The 19,902-nt window shown below is 37.2% G+C and overlaps 1 protein-coding gene and 1 pseudogene across 1 annotated transcript in view; one reads left to right on the forward strand and one right to left on the reverse strand.

Moving 5' to 3' along the window:
- Positions 1–19,902, forward strand: part of GUCY1A2 (guanylate cyclase 1 soluble subunit alpha 2) — a 446,276-nt gene that overhangs the window by 354,320 nt on the left and 72,054 nt on the right. The gene's annotated exons all lie outside the window — the stretch shown is intronic.
- Positions 5,983–7,500, reverse strand: LOC140503189 (vacuole membrane protein 1 pseudogene; annotated as a pseudogene).

The following is a 19,902-nucleotide window of genomic DNA, read 5'->3' on the forward strand; positions in this document are numbered from 1 at the left end:
AGTAAGAGCCAAATATAACTCCAAGGAGAGTAATTGATTGGTGGTCCTTTTTTAATGGAAATAGCAGGGAAAGCAAGATGAGGGGGAAAGATAATATGCTTAGTTTTGTACAGGGTGAATCTGAAGTTCTGGCTTGACAAGTGAAGATGTCCTGCAAATAGCTGAAAAAGTGCTTCTAGAGATAAGAGGGATCAGGATAGTAGACACATATTAGTAATCACTTGCCTAGCCCTCATAGTTGAAGTTGTGGTGAGTGAAATTACCCAGGGATGGAGTATAAAAGAGACCAGAAGGCAGTGAATGACAAAACCTTAGAGAACATCAATATTAAGGAGTCTGGAAGTCTAATAAATGCCTAGGAAAAAGAAAGAAAAGGAGTATTTAGAGATAAGAGAACTGAAAGTGATAAGAGAATATGGAAGGAGAGCCAAAAGGATGGCTTGGACCATATTTTGGAATGACTAGTCTTACACAAGGACTCCTAGATTTTGAAGGTATTTTGCTAAAAACAAAAATGGGACAACAGGATTTTTCAGTGAAATTGCTTAGGCATGATTAACAGTCAGAGGACTTTAAAACTGGAAGGTGACCTTACAGGTAGATTTCAGAGGGTCAGTCAACTTGGAATCAAGAAGACTTAGAAATCAAGAAGACTTGTCTTCCTGAGTTCAAACACGAACTCAGACACGTATTAGCTATGTGATGTGGTCAAGTCACTTAATCCTGTTTGCTTCAGTTCATTATATAGATAATGAACTGATGAAGGAAATGACAAACCATTCCTGTATCTTTGCTAAGAAGACTCCAAATGGGGCCACAAAGAGTAGGACATGACTGAAACCTCTGAACAGCAACAAGAAGCTCCTGAAGAATTTTCTGGGATATCTTTATATTCGCACATCATGATATCCACTGAATTTATATTTCTTTCTTTTAGTAATGGAGTATGTGAATATGTGATATTATAGTATGTGAATATGGGTAAAATTGAATTCCTCGGTAAGCTATTTTTATTAAGCATCACAAATTTGAATTTGACTGTTATTTGTTAAAGGACATTTTCTAATAGGGAGTCCTTTATTTTAATAAGGGCCTATGAGTGGAAAAAACCTTAAGATATTTAGAAGGAAGATGCTGTATTATTGTAGCACCATCACGATATTCACAGCACCTACAGCAGCCATGAATATCCCAGAACAATTCTGAATCACAAAATACAACAGACTCTTCACGAGGAAGACAGAGCCAAAATGTTTATTCAGACACCAGAAAGCCAAATCCTTCATAGTACAAAGAAATCCATCATAGTAACCAAGAAGTCTATACAAAATAACAATGCAGGAGGCACCACCATCCCCAAGCCTTCTCTCTGTTAGGCTTCCCACAATCCAGCTCTCTTAAACAAATCACAGATGGCTCTCCCACTCTTACTAATTGCTTCCTTTTCCAGCTCTGATTGCTCTCTGACTCACTTCCTCTCAGTTCTACTCTAGCCCTGTCTCTTCCTGTTTCACCTTTCCTGCTCCACCCCTTCTTGTTCCATGTAACTTGACTCATGTGATTCAGGCTTCCATGTGACTTAAGCAGGTCACACGAGCCTATTAATGGATGGGAAAGATCTTCCCATTAATTATCAAAATTATATTAACATAAGCAAAAATGCATTGTCAATACAATTATCAAACATAAAAAAAGGACTTCCTGTTTATTTCATAATAAAATTATCTTAAGACTTTCTAATATATTTTTTGAAGCACATGAATATCATTAATGGCCTAAGATTGCTATTTTTCTTCAAAAATTTGTGCAAATTTATAGAATATTTGTTGTTTCTGAGAGGGGTTATTGTTATTGTTTTTCAGTCCAACTCTTCACCACCCCCATGGACCATAGCATGCCTGGCCCTTCTATCCTCCACTATCTCCCAAAGTCTGTCCCAGTTCATGCTCATTGCTTCCATGACTGTTTCTCCATCTTATCCTCTGCTGTCCCCTTTTCCTTTTGCTTTCAAAATTTCCTAACATGAGGGTATTTTCCAATGAGTCTTATCTTCTTATTATGTGGCCAAAGTATTTAAGCTTCAGGTGGAGATGAGGAGAAGAGAGGGGTGTTTGTGTGTGAGTATCCATCTGCATGCAAATGACTATATCTTGCCATCTGCCATCATAAAAATCCTAATTTTGAGCCCTTTTATCAAGGCTCAGATTAAAAATGGAATTCAAAAAAGGCAAAAGATATATGCTAATAATATAGATGGTTGGTTGTGTTGACTGTGCTTCTAAATACTTAATAAAATCACATTATCCATGTATATATATATATATATATATATATATATATATATATATATATATATATATATATATATACACCAGTTGAAACTATTTTATTGGGATTATCTGCCAAAATCTTTATTCAATTGACCTTATTTTCATAGATACTAGTAATCAGATTCCAGTAGTAGAAAAACAATTTTCAGGCTATGTGCAGCTATAATATTTTAATTGTTGAAAAACTTGTTGTCTTAATATTTATTGAGATTTGCATTTTTATAGAAGAATATTGTCCTCAATGCATAAAGAGGATCAGTGAATACAATTTTTCACTTAGAGTCACAAAATAAGAATTTCTAGGACCTTTGAAAATTTAAGTAATTAGCTGAGTTTATTTAAGACAAGGCTATCTACAAGGATCACTATTAAGAAAATAGTAGATGGAATTCATTTTTTTAAGCTTACAATTAAGGATGGTGATATATTTAATAATACATTTAGACCTTGAGAATTCTATAATTTCCTTTAGTGTTATGCTATTAATGTTATAAGCAATCAAAAGGAAAACAACCTAAATGTATATAGCATTTTAAATTGTAGGCTTCTTGAGGTCAGGGACTATTTTTTGCCTCTTTTTGTATCTCTGACACTTAGCAAAATGCCTAGCAGGTAACAGGCACAGTCAACTGGATAGAACCAGCCTCTAACCTGTGGATGTCCAGAGGCAAACACATTCAGGATAGTCACAAATCAAACAGAAGTTTAATTTCAAAGTGAGAGAAACAGCTTGTAATCAGGGACACATATCAGAACCCTTCCCCTAATGGGGCTTATGGCCCTTTGGTGTGGGGAGATCTCAATACTTATGCCTATGACCACATATAGCAGTGAGCTGTACCTCTAACAATGAGGGGTACTAGCAACCATGTGATAAGTTTGAGTCATAGCATGGCTTCATGACCAGAAACAATTCTGGGATTTTGCTGTGGTTGAGATCATCCAGAGGGTGAGTGCAAAGGACTGTTGCTGTGCCAAGCTTCAGGCATAGCCTGCTCGGCGGCCCTTACATCGGGAAAACAGGTTATCTCCTAATATCTGACATTTCCCCCTTTTGGCCAAAGGGAGGAGGTCTGAAAGAACCCTTGCCCTTTTAGCCAATAAAACAGAGGCAGGTATAAGCTAGGAGAGGCCAGGACAAGATGTTACGCAGGAGATTGGTTCCTTGAGATGACCCATTGGAGCAGTATCCTGGGTATTATTGATAACCATTGCTTACAAGCATAAAAAGAGGGTTTGAGAATGTAGGGGGAGAAAACACACACTTGAATTAGGACCTTTGTGGCTGGTCACATAGTGAAAGGGAAGAGGCAAAAAAAAAAAAAAATCTAAGTAAAACAGTATACTCAGCCCTTATCTGGAATCTTGGGATAGATTTCTCATCTGGATGTTGGCTGGTTCTGGGTCTGTATTAGATGAACCTTGAGGTCCCTGGAGGGTTCTGGCATTCACCCAGGAGCATAGACTTTCTTCAGATGATCCAGGAGTAAACACTCACAAGCTTGGCAGCTGTGACAATAGTCAGAAGGATCTGCAAGGGACCCTTAGAAGACATATGAGTTGACAATTGTGAGAAAACTCCTTATATCAATCTTTGGATCTGAGTTTCTGGTAAGCATAACACAGGTCCTTGGTTAAGAGTCTTTAAATAGCACATAGAGGGCTGGGTTTAAACAAAGCAATAAGATTTTCTCCCAGTTCCCATATGTACATAATTATATTGTCAGGTACAGATCAGACTGCTTAGAGAGCTTACAATGGACTAGTTCTGAAAAGAGAGATTTCCATGTCACCAAGATAACCAAGAAGACAAACATAAACTTCTTAAAACAAAAGACCAAAGCAGTACAATTGTTACTGCCGATATTAATTAACATAGAGTCTCCATGTATCCCAGTAACCCATTCTCAATAAGCATCAAACCAGCACATTTTGAGTCCCAGATTGTTCATGTAGTCATATGGTACAAAGATTTTCTTGGACAAAATGCTTATTCTTAGGATGTTCCTAGAGAATTCTGCTAGTAATATCATTTAAATCTGGTTCTCTAATTTTGAAACTTCAGAGAATTTCAGTTTATATACCATTTGCTATTTCTATCCTTACCTAAATCCTATATATATCTTGATATAAAAATTAAAAAAAATTATGAGGATCCAACTATATAATGAGCTCTTCTGCTTTTTAAAATTATCAGATACCTCAAAAAGGGAAAATAATTTCACTTTCTTTACCATTATCAATATAATTGATGTGTAAAACCCTTAATCCAATTTTGAGAACTTATTACCAAAACATACTCAAAGCCTGAATTTCCATTATAATTCCATCATGTGAAAGTCATATACAGTCATATACATATGCATATAGTCCTTAGAGAAAGCAATCTAATCCTGTTGCTTTTCTCAAAATTTACTATTCCATTTAATTAGAAAACCTTCACATTACATCTATGTCTTATTACTTTGTTTAACCATTTCACCCTTAGGAGGATATCATCCTTATATTATGATTTGAAAATAAATATAGATTAAAATTATAAGATGTTCATACTTGTTACCTACTATAGTAACTCATAGATGTTCTGGTATCAATCTATTATTTAATAGATTTATTATTGTACTTACAAAACTTCTTGATTATAGAAATTTGCTATTAAAGTGAAAAGAGAGACATAGTTATACTGTAACACAGGGAAAAACTCCCTTAGCTCTGTTTGATTCCAGGCATGAGCCATATCTGACAGCCAACCATGTAGTCACAGGGTGTTAAAACCAAGGCTCAGAATTAACCATGTAGGCATTTTTCTTTTCAGAATGAAAATACTACAATGGGGAAATTGGGTCAGGAGTCTCTTACTTAGGCTGTGTCCAGGTCATCCCCCAAATTTTTTCTCAAGCACAGACATCCACCTTTACCAATTCCCAGACTGCAACACAAGCCATTTTCCACTATTGGCTTCATAACAATTCAGATGACTATCCCTGTAATCAAAGTTCAAAACAATAGTAAATCACTGTCCAGGGAATTTCTTTGTGGAATGATCAAAGATGACTTTATAAAGGTTTTTTTCCTTTTGGTGGCTTCATTCTAAATATACAGAATAAAAAATGGTGCCAGCTCATTTATGAGGCACCAGTCAGATTTTGCTTACACTGTCTTAAAATGTAAAAGGTACCTCAGAGGTGTGCAATGCATCATAAAATGACATTTTTTCTGGGTGGGTGAGGATGGAGGGCTGGGTAGGATGGAATATTAAATATCATCATGATAGACATGCAAGACTGTTATCATTCATATACATTTTGATGATTTAGAAAAAGAAAATGTCCACTTATGCCAAGCCAAATGAACTTGATGTATGAAAAACATTTTTTTGAGGGAGGTGGCTTGATGTCTCTAATTATGGTGTTGTGCATTAATTTTAGGAGTAAATTAAAATATTAAATTCCACATGCCATCCAACTCAGAAAACCCAACTCAGACTGAATTAAGAAGACTGTATTCCTTACTTTTACATATAAGTCTGTCAATAAAAAGTGTGGACTAACTGCTTTCAGAAACAAAATTTTTCTACTTTCCCACCTCCACCCCCTCAGAAAAAAAATCATTAGTTTGGATAATGGTTGATTTTTTTTTCAGTTTCCTTGTTTACAATAGTGCCAATTTAAGTAGATCCCATCAATTATAGTTTTTGTGAATGGGCAAGTAAATTGCATCTCCTGTCCTCATTTGTTGTTTTCCTCTGAGTACATTTGTTGCTGGATTCACTTGAAATAGCTTTGTGCTGTGGAATTGATGATGGATAGGATAAAGCAGCACACCATGACAATAACTACATTTTCAAATATCCAGGACAACTAGTTTTCCCCTTGTGGCATACCCTCCTCTGTCTTGTGGTGAAGTTTCTGCTGCTGGGCCTCCAAGTACTCTTGGAAAGGTTTCTGCAGTGAAGGACCCAGACTGGGTACAGTCTCAATGACAGCCACCATCTGGTCTACTATGTGTTTGCTGAAAGTTATAGTAACGAAAACTTTCTGGATGTGCATCTTAACTATTGCTTTCCCAATAAGGGTTGCACCAAAGAAGGTCCAAAAGGGAACAAGGAAATGTCCACATGTTCTTCCTGCCAGATCAAACAGAGGGCTTGGAATTGATGCACAGGCCAAAATTTCCAAAAAATACAACCTTCTGTATCATGTTTTGAACTACTAAGTTACCCCGGGATGCAAAGTCCTTTCCTCTTCCAGCTATAGAAGCTCATAGTCCCTGGATGAGCAAGGAGTCACCCTGTCCCAGGAATTTTTACCTTAAAGAGCAAAATTTCACTAACCACAACTTAGAGCTTGACTGTCTTTCCTGATGTTTCCCTAAGAGTTAACATTTCATTTATCCTTTACTTATAAATTAAAACTATCCATATTCTGGGCTTCAAACATACAGCAAATATTTGATAGATGACTCATCATTGATATGTTGAAACCATATCTTTAAACCACCCCATATACTTTCATAATAGCCATGAATTTCAAATGAATATTTGCTACTATATATTATTATCTGATCTATTACAAAATATACCTCATTAAATATTTAACAATTTTCAAATATCTATTTTTACCATATCCTTTTAAAAGCCAGTTTATGTGTAGCAGACTAAAAAAATTTGTCTAACATTTCTGTTAGAATGGTCTCTCAAATTTCACAATAAAAGAGCATTTAGAAATACAATAATGACACAAACATGATGTATTTAAAACCTTAAACAAAACTTCATATGGCATTTCCAAATTATCACATAAAAAACCATTGATCTTATTACTGTTGGCATTTTAAAACCACTTTAGGGTTATTGGGTATGGGACAATTATGTTCAATTGAAGAAATAATAATAATATCATAGTGTATGTGGTAAGCACTTTACAATTATTATATTATTTTGATCCTCAAGGAAACCCTGGGAGGTGGGTACCATTATTATTTTTCTCTTTACAGGAAACTAAGCTAAGATAATTTGCTTAAGACTACACAGCTCACCAAGGGCAGAGGCTAGCTGCCTGTCCCCTCTCCCACTTTGTACCTCCATAATAGGTACTGCCAGGGGCACCGGGAATTTCCCAGGCAACAGCTGGACAGGGCCTGCCAGGGACTGAGGCTGCCCTTGAGGCATTGACTGGGCTTTGGTGGGGTGTAGCAAAGGGCACTGGCTGCAGAATAGGAATCCTAGGGGCTAGGGTGGCTGGTGCCAGGACCTTCCTGTTGTTGGTAGTTCCTGGTGGCAGGGCAAAGTGCTGACCATGGGGTAGGATCTGACCCCCCCCCCCCCCCCCCCCACATCTGCAGCTTTGGGACTAGGTGCTGCTGGGTCTGGGGCCACTTGTAGCTGCTGAGGCAGAGTGGGCAGATGTATTGCACCTGAGTGATGCCTCCTTGCCTAGAGGGGCAGACTGCAGAAGGTTCACAGGCACAGGGCTATTGAGGCCACTGACAGTGGGAGATTCCATTGCAGCTGCTGTCCTCCTTACCACCATCCCCCCAACCAAGTGGGAACTGCATGGCTGAAGGGGAAGAATTCAATTTAAGATTCCTTGCATTTTTCCACCATTTTTTTCAATACCTGTATTTGGGAATATGATCTGGGATGAGAGGGGTTAACAGGGAGAGGGTCTCTGAACTAGAAGAGTTAAACAATAATTCAAGGAAGAGTTAAGTTGCTATATAGTGCAAAACATTTGCCTTTTTTTTCTCTCTTTCTTCACTCTGGGATTACTTCCAAACTAGATACCTTCCTTTATTGCATTAGAACAATGAAGCTATTAATCTTGCCATTTACTTTAAACTTTTTAAATTTAATTCTTATTTTTCCTTAAAACAAGTTCTACAGAGGGGTAACCTAATACTTACTGAGACATTTCAGAAGGGAGTGAGTTCCTGGAGAATTACCCCAAACTCTCAGGAGTTCTCTCATGCAATCATAAAAATGATAAATCCTCAAACTCCTTAATCTGCTAGGATGTTTTCAGTAATTCCACAGACTTAAATTATCTGACTTTATTTCTGTCATTCTAACATAGCCAAAGCTGAAATGGTGGGAGGGAGGAGAAGGTGCAGGGAAAGGTGTGTTACATTTTTTTTCTTTTTATTATAACCTAATCTCCCTTGGAAAGCCTAAAGTGGGCATTACTCCTGCTTACTGGGATAATAGCTTCAGTTATGAAAGTACCTTAATCTTTTTCAGTGATCTAAATTCTCTGGCTACAGCCCTTAGAAGTTTTTCTGGCTGGCTGCATTTTAAATCTTTCATGGTAACAGAATCTAGTTCACAACACAAGCATTTTACATTTTACAAAGACACAAGCATAAACAAAATGATAAGACAGATAATGGACAGACACAAAGAATTTTAACAAAATGCACAATTACAATTCTAATTTTAACCAGTTTGACTGAGGCACACAAGTTACCAAGGTTTACAGTTAGACAAGCAGTTGTAATTTTACGGTGGCACACAGAGAGGCCAATAAGGAGAGATGTGCAATTAAGTAGGGATATCCTTACCAGAGGGATCCTGGGATGAACTGGATCATGGGAGTGTCCCTGGAGTTTTTCTCACAAAGAATGCCAAGCTCAACCAATGTGGAACTCAGAGGATTGGAACAGGGACAAGAGCAGAGGACTCACCTAATTGGGGCTGGGGCTGTTGGACTGCAGAGAAATCAGTCTCTGTAACATAGTCTGTTTCCACTGGTAGCACAGAGTCCAATGGACCCATTTCATGTCCAATCCCACTTCTGACACCAATTAATGTTAACCAGATGGAACTAGCCTCTAACCTGTGGATGGCTGGAGATGAAAGATGAACAAAGCAGACTAGAACAGGAGAGTTAGGAATCAAACACAAGTTTAATTTCAAAGTGAAGGAAATGGCTTCTAAGTAAGGACACATGTGCTGGAGACCTGCCCCTAGTGGCAGTACCCCTTTAGTGTGGGGAGATCTCAATACTTGCACCTATGGCTACACAGTGAGCTATAGCTGTGATAACTAGGGGTAACAACAACAATGTGACAAGTTTGATTCATAACAGAGCTTCACAGCCAGAAACAATTCTGGCATTTTGCTGTGGTTGAGATCATTCAGAGGGTTAGCACAAAGGATTACTGTTATTCCAAGAGCAGAGCACAGCCTACTTGCTGAGTCTTAGCTCTGGAAAACAGGATATCTCCTAATAACTTGACAGCACTTTATAAATGTTTATTTAATTGAATTAAATTGAATTGAGAAGTGACCCTTTTATTGTGGCTGAATAGGTAAAGATAATGTAATGTGGAAAAATCGAAATTTTTAAAAGTTTCTGAATTAAAATCTAACATTGACAGAGAAAAATGAAAAGTTTTCTCGCCTTCCAACAATTTATCACTTTCTTCCTTCTCCATCACCATCAATAGTTTAGATTTATGGAATGCTTGATGCCTTGCTAGGAGCTTAATGTTCCATTTATTGGAATGTCAAAAGGGAAATAACTTTTCCAGCAGCTAAATTTAATAATAATTATTTCTAAATTAATGTGAATGCAGACTTTGGACACACTCGCAAAGAAAAGGGAGTCTTGGAGAGGCAGAAAAGGGAACAGATTTGTTGTGTAAGCAGTTGCCTAGACTCCTACGTTCTGCCCTTGAGGCTGATCTTGGAATGGAGAGAAGAAACAGGAAGCCAGTGCAAGTAAGAAGCAGGAGGAGGTCACAGTAAGTGGTGAGATAGATACATGAGAGGAGCCTTTAGAAGTGACTGCTGAAATATATACCACAGACATCTGATAGAGGATGAGGCTTGCATTAAGCACAACCATGGCCATGTCAAGATTGCAGATAGTGGGGATAGGACAGGTCTAGTATTATAAACAAGCATCAATGAGAAGAGCATTACAATGGATTTAGCAAGGAAAGAGATATTCCACTTGGTTTGTTGACACCTAATGCTTAAACTTTTCTGTTACCTCCTCCTACTCTCCACCCCCAGAAACCATTCTCCTAGGATTTATTGATCCTTTCTAACTCTTAGATAAAGCTGCTTAATCCTTTTCTGTCTACTAGTGAAAGTGGTTGACAATGTACACATTTGGTTATTCCTTACCTTTTACATTCAATTTAAATTATTTTTATCTTCCATAAGATGCATTGTCATATAGTTCTGACCTTTCTTATTAATTATGTTTGCCCTGGAAGGTGCAGAAATCTAAATTATTGAGGTTTTGAAAACTCAATTTAGAGTGATAGAAAACTGGTTGGAGTTTCAAAGCTACTCGTTTAAAGAGATGACAGTTTTGAGGAAAGGAAGAAAGCAGGCTGATATATCTGGTAAATAACACAGCCCCAATACCAAGGGGAGCAGGGAAGGTGGAAGTCATCTATTTCCCTCTTCCACTGGAAGGTGGAGAGGATTGGGGTTTGCCAGAAAAGCCATACTTCAGAGGAGAGAGTGAGTTTTTATGGAATTCCACCCTTGCAAAGCAAAGATTGAGGAGTTCCCCAGCTATAGGTGAATAGTTACCGTAGCAATGAGTGATTGATGACTTCAACTTGCCTTGCTTGCCAGCAGCAAGAGGGTTATACATATTTAACTAGGTTCCCCTAATACCTATCACTGTCTGTACTATGTTTAGAATCTCCCCAAACTACATTAATTCTTTTAGGCTGTGAGGGTTCTGTTCAGTTTGCCTCTTTAAAAGACCCTGACTTTTTAGTCTTTCTGTATTTTATGTTAGAGGGATAAATAGTCATGCAATTAATCACTTATCTAGCATACATATAGGAAACTTTTTTGATGTTGCTCTGTCCAATATTTATGCTTTAAAACAATGTGTGATCTCACTGACAGTTACATTGTGTCATGATCAATTGTGAATGACTTAGCTATTCTCAGGAACACAGTGATCGAAGACAATTCCAGAGGATTCATGGTGAAAAATGCTATCAACCTCCTGTGAAAGAATTGATGGAGTATGAATGCAGATCAAAGCATACTATTTTCATCTTTATTTTTCGGGTTTTTTGTCTGTGTTTTCTTTCATAACATGACTAATATGGAAATGTTTCGCATGATTGCACATGTATTACCTACATTAAGTTGCTTACCATCTAAGGGAAGGGGGAGGAGATGGAGAGGGGAGAGAATTTGGAACTCAGAATTTAAAAAAAAATGAATGTCAAAAATTGATTTGCATACAATTGGGAAAATATTATTAAAAATGTGTAATCTAAGGTAGAGTATGTAAGGCAGCTCGATGGCTCAGTGGATAGAGTGAGAGACCTGGAGTAAGAAGGACTCATGTTCCTGAGTTCAAATCTGGCCTCCACATTTACTAATTGTATGATGTTAGAAAAGGCATGTAACCCTGTTTACCTCAGTTCCTCATATGTAAAATGAGCCGGAAAAGGAAATGGCAAACTACTCTAATATCTTTCGCAAGAAAACCCCAATGGGGTCAATGAAAAGCTATACACACAGAAAAATGATTCAGCAACAAGAGTATGTGAAGGATTGTATGGCAAAAATATACCTGTCTGTCTGCTGCATGTTGACAGCCAAAAGTGAGAAAGACTTCCTTTAGGACTTTTAAAACAGTGATTTTGACAAAAAAAATATTTTGAGAATCAATTGGGCTTCAAGTGGATAAATAATGTATATATTAAAGGTCATTTCATGAACAAATTAGAAGAAGAGGAAAACATCTTTTGAAGCTATGGAAATGGCAAAGAGTTCATGACTAGAAATGAGATACAAAGGATCATAGAAGCTGTAGTGGACAGCTTTGATTATATATATTGTTGGTGACAAAGCTCATAAAAGTTTCAGTACTTTGTTTCATATTTTAAGGCAGCTAGGTGACACAGAGGATAGAGCATAAGATTTGTTCAAACCTACCCTTAGACACTAGTTATGTCACTCTGGCCAAGTCACTTAACTTTTGTCACTTAACACTCATATTTACCATATAGAAAGCAGGGATCATAATATCACCTACGTCACAGGGTTGTTAGGATCCAATGAGTTAACATGTGAAAGTGCTGTGTAAGCCATAAAACTTTATAAATGCTATTTATTATTATTATTTATATTACTATTGTCATTAATATTACTCTGTGCTTGGTCAAATTGTTTTGTACATGAAGTCGCTGTTGAAGATCTTTATGGAATTAATATGTTTAAATAAGAGCATGTTTTAATGATGGTCCTTTCCACTCAATTCAACGATTATTTTTTAGTTTCTGGATTTTAAAAAGGGAGCCCCCAAAAGCTATTCCAGGCTTGAAGTACTCCATGTATCATCACCTGCTCAAAACAGCACTTTACAAATATCAGCTCATGTGTTGAAGCGTGAAAATCTAAATTAAAAAGCTAAATAATTTGATGTTACAAGAAACTACTACTTTTCCCCTTTCCCCCATATACTTCCCATGTTACCAGGTGTATATAGTATTGGAGGGAATAAATTCAGGGAACACAAGTGACCAGGAAGCACACATTGAGTGAATGCATATAGCATAGAATGTGTGTGAAGGAACAGAAGTGAGCCAGATTGCTCCAGGCTAACAGTAATGATAACAATTCCAATCCCCAGTAGCAGCAGCAGCAACAGAAGCAACAGCTGCCACTGTAATAGCAGCAGCATGTATATAGCACTTTAAAATTTACCCAAGTTTACATTTATTATTCCATTGGATCTTCATCACAACCCTATGAGGTAGTTACTCTATGGAAGTATATTTGTTCTCAATTTACAATTTTCAGTAAATTGAAACTGAGCCAAGTTAAATATATTGTCTTTGTGATAATAATATTCCATAGTCTCTGAGAACTATCTTACTTATGGTTAGAATGTCTCTTATAATCCCTATTTAAACCCTGACTGGGATATCAACATGAAGAAGAAAAGGTCATTCCTCTTTGTGATTGTGACCTGATTTTCTGCTTTTATTTTGCCTACCTGTTAGTAGCAAATTTTTTTTTTTGCCCTTACTATTTTCTGGCCATCCGAAAGACTTGTCTTCCTGTTGTTCTTTAGTCATCCAATACTGTCTAACTCTTTGTGACCCCATTTGGAATTTTCTTAGCAAAGATACTGGAACGGTTTGTCATTTCCTTCTTCAGCTCATTTTACAGATGAGGAAACTGAGGCAAATAGGGTTAAATGACTTGCCCAGGCTCACACAACTAGTAAGTATCTGAAGGGAGATTTAAAGTCAGGTCCTCCTAACTCAACATTCTATCCATAGAGCCACTTAGCTGCCTTACTTCCTTCTGTCTTGCTACTTATGGTTGATGCACCTACTACGAATAGGCCACTATGGTAGGTTCCAAAGATAGAAACAAAGTTTAATTAGCATGATACTTCACTCTCATGGACTTTACCATCTGGGAGGGGAAATATAATATAGAAAGCTATTTAGAACATAAATTAATATCTAAGTGTATGAGTGAATGGCTACATAATGGTATTAAGAAAAGTCTGGGGACATGAAATAGAATCTGTGGAGTACTCTGTGCTTGGTCAAATCATTTTGTACATGAAGTCATTGCTGAAACTCTTTATGGAATTAATATGTTTAAATAAGAGCAGATATGGAGATAGTGGCATTCAAGTAAAGATGGCTGGGAATTCTGAATGAAGATGGTGCTGGTGAGCAAAATCCCTGTGCAGTTTCACATTTCATCATGGTGTGGAATTGACCCTGGGTTGTCAAAGTCTGAGCCAGTGAACTACAAGCTTTGACAGGTCCTATCACAGAAGAAAGCCTCTGAGCGCTTAAGTGGTTGGCTGTAGGCAATCTCAACCAATAAGAGAGGCTAGTGCCCTTATCAAGGCTATTTTCAACACCTGCTGGCTTTTCCAATTATAGATCAACTTTCCTGCCTTCTTTATTGTAGGAATACTGAAAAAAAGATGATAAAATTATATTGTGGTTCCACATGGTCAGTCCCAGATTTGTGAAGACTTATGCCAATGGAACATAAGCTCTAGCACATTCTACTATACTGGGGGGGGGGGGGATGAGTAGAGATAAATAGACTGGCTGCTTTCCAAAAAACAAGCCCATTTAAGTATGGAAAGCTTCATCACCAGCACATTTGACCACTGGGTGATGAATTATTTGACATGGCAACATATGAAGCAAAGACAATTATAAAGATGTCCTCATGCCTCCCTTCTACTTCTACAGTGATGATAGCAGAATGGTGGGAAAGGAAGCAGAGGATGGTAAGAATCAAATAGCTTTTGCACTATCAGTAGACATTCTTTAGTTGTTGGTATTCAAGAGGGGATATATTTGTCCAATGAATATGGGTGGACATTGTACAAGAAGGCAAAAGATAATGGATTTTAAATGATTACACAGAAAGTTTATTTTTAAAGAATGTTATCATAGAATTTATAGAAATGTATAACCAGAAAACAAGATACAGCAAATAAGAGATAACAGATAGACAGCCCTGTTGTTCAATTGGTATTCTGGAAGAGTTAAGGGAATAAAAACAAGCCCCAGAATGGTCATTTCTGAGAAGACATGCACAAAGGTAGCTTGGTTGCTGTTCTTTGTCTTCGAAGAGGACCAAAATGACATCACCCATTGTAAAGTGAAATTTCAGTGTCTCCAACTGTGGCTGATCAGACCAATATGAACTCAGGATGCTCTGCCACAGGTTGGGCAAAGATAGTCCATATGAATATTTGGAGTGGATATCCCAAATTTGTGCATCCTGTGTTTACTTTGTGCTGTCTCAATTATGCTTTGCTCAAAGAGCACAGCACCCTTTCTGATGTGGGCACACCAAGCTGAGTGGTCCTGTGCCAGTGTCTCCTATGTTGCATAGTCAAATCCATAGTTCTTGAGAGAGACCTTCAGAGTATTCTTGTATCACTTCTTCTGGCCACCATGTGATCGCTTGCCCATAAAATAGTCTTCTTGGCAAGTGTACATTTGGCATTTGAACAACATGGCCAGCCCATCGGAGTTGCGCTCTCTGAAGCATAGTTTGAATGCTTGGCAGTTCAGCTCCAGCAAGCACTTCAGTATCTGGTACCTTATCCCCCCAGATGATCCTCAGAATCTTCCTAAGACAGTTCAAAAGGAAGAGATTCAGTTTCCTGGCATGGCACTGGTAGACTGTCCATGTTTCACTGAGAAGACAAGGACAAAAGTAGCACAGGATAGGTAGAGATAGATGGGTTGTGACCTATATCACTGAAAAGAGTAGTACTTTCAATAACACCGCAGATCCATGAGAGTACTGGGCTAACACAAAGGAAACATACAGATAAAAAACTCCAGGATGGCAGCAGAGGAAGAGAAACATGAAATGAACTAGCTTTCCTTAATAACTTTTGGTATTTCTTCAGAATTATTAGCTATATTATAGCATCTTCCTCTGGGATGGAAGGGTAACACTTAAGGCTTTAATTTCTTTTTTTTTTTAGCTTAGAAGTCTAATTCTTACCAACTTTCGTGAAACAGAATTTATCTGTAGACATCAATGTTCAAAGCAAATCAGCAAACAGATTCGGTGGAGAGATTTTGTGTCCATGCACATGGCACAGTCCGGCAGTTCGATGGTAGATTCAAAGAAGCTTCCAGTTGTCCATGGAGAAATGCCACATATCCACAGGGACTCCTTCTCCAGGTGGTCATTTTTCTGAGACTCACAAGGAAAAGAGAATCCCTGTGCTATATGTTATACATGAGGAGATTGTATTCTTCCTGAGAGTTCTGAGCTTTTGAAACTATAAAAAAAAGATACCTTTCAGTTTGAAATGCACAAACCGATGAAACATTGATGAACATTCCTTCCCAGAGAAGTACAGTGAATAATGAGAGACGCAGGCAAGGGAGGTGAAGGAGTGTTATTTTTGTTGTGGAACAGAAAGATACTTGGTTTATTCTGACGGAGATTATAATTAGATAAGATCCTTATTGGTCAAGAGCTGTGTTTTATTCTTTCCTTTCCAAAACACCAAGCATAGTGCTGACTAAACCATAGGCCCTTAATAAGTACATGATTAATAAAATGGCAGAGCTCTTCTTTTTCATCCTCTTAAGTGTGATTTGCCTGGTGTAGTGGATAGCGATATGGGCTTGGAGGTAGGAAGACCTGCATCAGATCTGCCTCTTTCATTTGCTAACTGTGAGATTGTTTTGGCAAATTATTCTGTTTCAGACAATTTACTAGGACTCATGTATTAAGTGGTTTATAATCTGAGTGGGTGGGAAGATTTCCCACAATACATTATTGAGATAGATCTTTAACACATGCCTAACAAACTGGTTAAGTATATATATATATGTGTGTGTGTGTATGTGTGTGTGTGTGTGTGTGTGTGCGTGTGCGTGTGCGTGCGCGTGCATGTGCGTGTGCGTGCATAGTAATTTTTATGGATATAATTGATTATAGACTTGTAATTTTTTAATAGTTTAAAATCTTAACCCAGCAAATTTAGCAACATATTCAATATGATTCATATTATGAGTCCGATACAAAATTAAATATTTACACAACTAATAAATTATATCTTTGAGAAACTGATATAGTTGTTCAGAAGCCAAAGTTGTCAGTAAATCTGTTCAACCTGCCTCTTATATAGGTATAGAGACTGGAACAGATGGGGATTTTTATTAACTTGTTTGCTGTATGAACCATAATTTTTAGAGCTTATATGTTTTTACTCCTGAGAAACCTATAAAATATTACTAAATATTTACTGAGTGTCTTCCATGTGCCAGGGTACCCTAATGATCTGTAAAGAGTGTGGTAGGGGACGAAGAAGTTGTGCAATGGTTATAAGATATTCTTTGTCCTCAAAAACTTAGTCTGGTTAGAAGATGTACATTTACAAATAAAAATATAACTAGCATTACAAGGCAGTGATATGTAAGTATCAAACCAGTAGGATAGAAAGTAAATGCTTTGGAAGTGCAGGCAGAGGTAGAGAGCATTGGGTTTGTGTGGCCAGAGGAGTTTCTATGGAGGCTATGAGTTTTAAGCTGAACTTTGAATAAAAAGCAGGAATCAGGGGAAAAAAAGCACAGAGGAAGGGGTTGGAAATGAACAAATGTTCAGAGACAGGAAAGTCCACGAGGTGTTTGGTTGGTGCAGGAAACAAACAATAAGCTCTCATAGAATCCCCAAATTATAGTATTGTGAAGTTCAAAAGGGATTTCCTAGGGCAAATAGTTGAATATATTCCTGAACAAAAATCCTGTCAAGAAAATCCCTGACAAGAATTTATCCAGCCACTTCTCTAATGATGGAGAAACCCTCAGTTCTTCAGGTGGTCCATTTTACTTTGAGATAGCTGTATTTTCTAGATCTTTTTTTTTCTTACAGTGATTTTAAGTGTCTCTCTGAAACTTCTGGCTAATGTTCCTAGTTCTGCCTTCTGAGACCAAGCCTATTCTCCCTTTCATGTGACGAAAATACTTGAAACACATAAAGTTGGCTGTTACTTCCTCCCTGCATTCTCTCCAAGTTCTACATTCCCATTTCCTTCAATTGGGTCTGCAATAGACAAGGCCTCCTCTAGACTTGTCAAAGCACTTCCTAAAATGTAGTGTCCAAATCTAAATATATTATTCTCAATGTGACCTCACTAAGTCACCCCTCTCATTTTGGACACTTCATAATACTATAGGTAAAAATCTAAAAGAGCCATCCAGTCTGCCTGGAGCAAAGAGAGTTTGTTTGGGGAAATCATGGAAAATGATATTAGAAATGAAGTTTGAGTCTCCTTTTTGCAGGGTATTTAGTATTAGGGATTTGAATGTTTTTCATAGAGCAGCTAAGAAGATTTGGATTCTTGGCCTGGCTCTTCAACTAATAAGCTGCATGAACTCAGGCATTCCATTTCCTACCTTTGGGTCTTGTTTCTCTCATTTGTAAAAAAAAAAAAAAAAAATGAAAGGGATGCAGAAGATAATCTCTAAGGCTGACTTATTTTCAAATACTGAACTACAGTCAGTGATTTATTAAGAAGTAGAAAACTTTTATTTCAAACCACATATGACATCTTTCTTTCTAAAAATATATGGTTCTATTATCTGACTTTATCAAGTAGTAAGTTGAGAACAGTGAACAAAATATAACTGATCATCTGTGACTCAGGGTCATCGTTCAAAGCATCAGCTCTCATTGAACAGGAAAATAAGATAAAGTTGTCAGAAATTAGGCTATTTGGTACTAACCCCAGGTTTTACTTTAATAGCTTTCTTGGGAGGGTGGCAGACAAAGTTAAATACTTAATATGGACTTCCTTCTCCCTACTAAAGGTGATTTGGAAAATAGTCAAAGAAAAAACTCTACTGCATTGAAAGTTCTGGCTAATTTAATATTGATAAGTTAAAAAATTCTAATATTTGAAAGGTTTTCTTATGGAAAAGGATTAAGCGTATTTTTCCCAGCTTCAGAAGGCAGAAAGATGGAAATTGTAGGAAGGAAAATTTTTTAGCTCAATATAAAGAGGAATTTCCTAATATTCAAATGTCATAAGTCTAGTCATTCAAGTGGAGGCTGAATAACTACTTGTTGGCTATGTTGTTTTGGGCAGGGCTTTGGCAGGAAGATCTCAGAGATTCTTTTTATCTATAGTTCTATTTTGTAACATCACAAACTTTCAGTTTATTTCATCCTAGATCATTGAATGCTCATGGACTGTCAGAAAGTCCCATTAGGAACAAATCAATGCTAGAATTTTATAGCTGTAGTTATCCTAAGACCTAAATCTCAAATCTGGTGGGAATAAACACCTTGTGGTATTCAACGTTGTTTCGCTATATCCTTTGGAAATTTGCTTATGTCACCAAAGTGAGCGAGGTAATGATTTTCTGACAAAAGTACTTTCTAAAGAAATTACAGTTCATTGTAAAAAAAAATAATTGTAGACTGATGATTTAATATGAAAAGGACTTGGTGGGGTCTCTTTTTTTTCTAGTGTAACTGTATTTGAGCATCCCAACTCATTACTGGATATGAGTCTGGGTTACTTGTGACTTCCCAGGGATTATGTATTTTTGAATATCCTTCTTGTAAGTAGACTAAAGAAAAAAAACAAACAAAATTAACCCTTCCCCCCCAAATCCTCAAGGTCTTCATCTGGGACATTTCTCTTTCTGACAATAGGATAATAGAAGCCTCTTGGCTTTAGGATGTAGGCATAGGGGTGTAATTTTAAAATGAAGACTATAAAATAATGAGGCTGTGAAAGCTGCCGTTGCAATGTTCATTCATTCTACCGTGCCTCCTGTTTGACAAGATCTCTGTCATGGTAGGAAGTCCCCATTGACAGCCTTAGCCTTGGAGTTCTGAATTTCCCTTAGGCAGATCTGTATTGCACACGTTAATTTGGCATAGGAACAGGCTGGTGTATCTGTGACTGAAAATAGAAACACAGGAGAAATATAATAAAATTGCCCATTATTTCCCTGACTCTGAACAAAGGACTATACAGATATATTTTTGAAAGACTTTTTCTCATTTATCCTCTTCCTTGTCCCTGCACCTATCAACACTTTTCACCTTAGAAGA

This window comes from Notamacropus eugenii, chromosome 5, assembly GCF_028372415.1.
Source record: "Notamacropus eugenii isolate mMacEug1 chromosome 5, mMacEug1.pri_v2, whole genome shotgun sequence".
Lineage (NCBI taxonomy): Eukaryota > Metazoa > Chordata > Mammalia > Diprotodontia > Macropodidae > Notamacropus > Notamacropus eugenii.